Genomic DNA, 1,127 nt, shown 5'->3' with positions numbered 1-1,127 from the left:
CGCTATCACTTCTGCTACTCCCGCTACTACTAGTGACAACAAGCAGAAATGGGATGGGTATTCCAGCAAGGGTTCCGCTACCGTTCAGTCTCAAGCACAGCAGCAGCGCAAGAATAGTAATCACTAGAGCCGAGTCAGCCAACTTCTGGTGGTTAGGGGCAGGGTGGATATCGGGGAATTCACCCAATGTGTAACTAATGCAACAGACACCACGGTGGTTAGTGCAACGAGGGACGTTGTTAGAGGTGTCTCAAGATGGGCCATGAAGCTAAGGATTCAGGAGCCCACGGCCTGCAAATCAGAATCTCCACCAGCAACAGCAAGCAGAAATCCTATGCAAAGAAAAGATCGTTCGCATTCCTCATTCTGGTCAAGAACCTCTCGAAGTTCAAGGCGACAAGAGTGGTGCCGTGGTTGGCATCATCTCTTTCTTGAAGGCTCAGAAATGTCTGCGGAAGGGTCACACCGCAATCTTGGCACTCGTTTCAGATGCATCAGTGAAGGAAAAGAAACTGGAGGATATTCCAGTTGTACGCGACTACCCTCAGGTGTTTCCTGAAGATTTACCTGGATTACCGCCTCACCGTCAGGTCGAATTTCAAATCGAGCTCGCTCCAGGAGCAGCACCCATAGCTCGAGCACCATATCGTCTAGCTCCATCAGAATTGGAGGAACTGTCAAAGCAGCTACAAGAGCTCTTGGAAAAGGGCTTCATTCGTCCAAGCTCTTCGCCTTGGGGAGCTCCGGTATTATTCGTGAGAAAGAAAGACGGTACGTTCAGAATGTGCATAGACTACCGTGAACTCAACAAGGTGACGGTGAAGAACCGTTATCCTCTTCCACGCATAGACGACTTATTCGACCAGTTGCAAGGGTCGTGTTATTACTCCAAGATAGACTTGAGGTCAGGGTATCATCAGCTGAGAGTCCGGGATGAGGACGTCTCCAAAACTGCATTCAGAACTCGCTACGGCCACTACGAGTTTCTTGTCATGCCGTTCGGGTTAACGAACGCGCCTGCCGTATTTATGGACCTTATGAACAGGGTGTGCAAACCCTATCTTGACAAGTTCGTCATTGTTTTCATCGACGACATTCTGATCTACTCCAAGAGTCAGGAGGAACAC

This window comes from Helianthus annuus, chromosome 10 (genome assembly GCF_002127325.2).
Source record: "Helianthus annuus cultivar XRQ/B chromosome 10, HanXRQr2.0-SUNRISE, whole genome shotgun sequence".
NCBI lineage: Eukaryota > Viridiplantae > Streptophyta > Magnoliopsida > Asterales > Asteraceae > Helianthus > Helianthus annuus.
Note: the sequence above shows the minus strand (reverse complement) of the source record.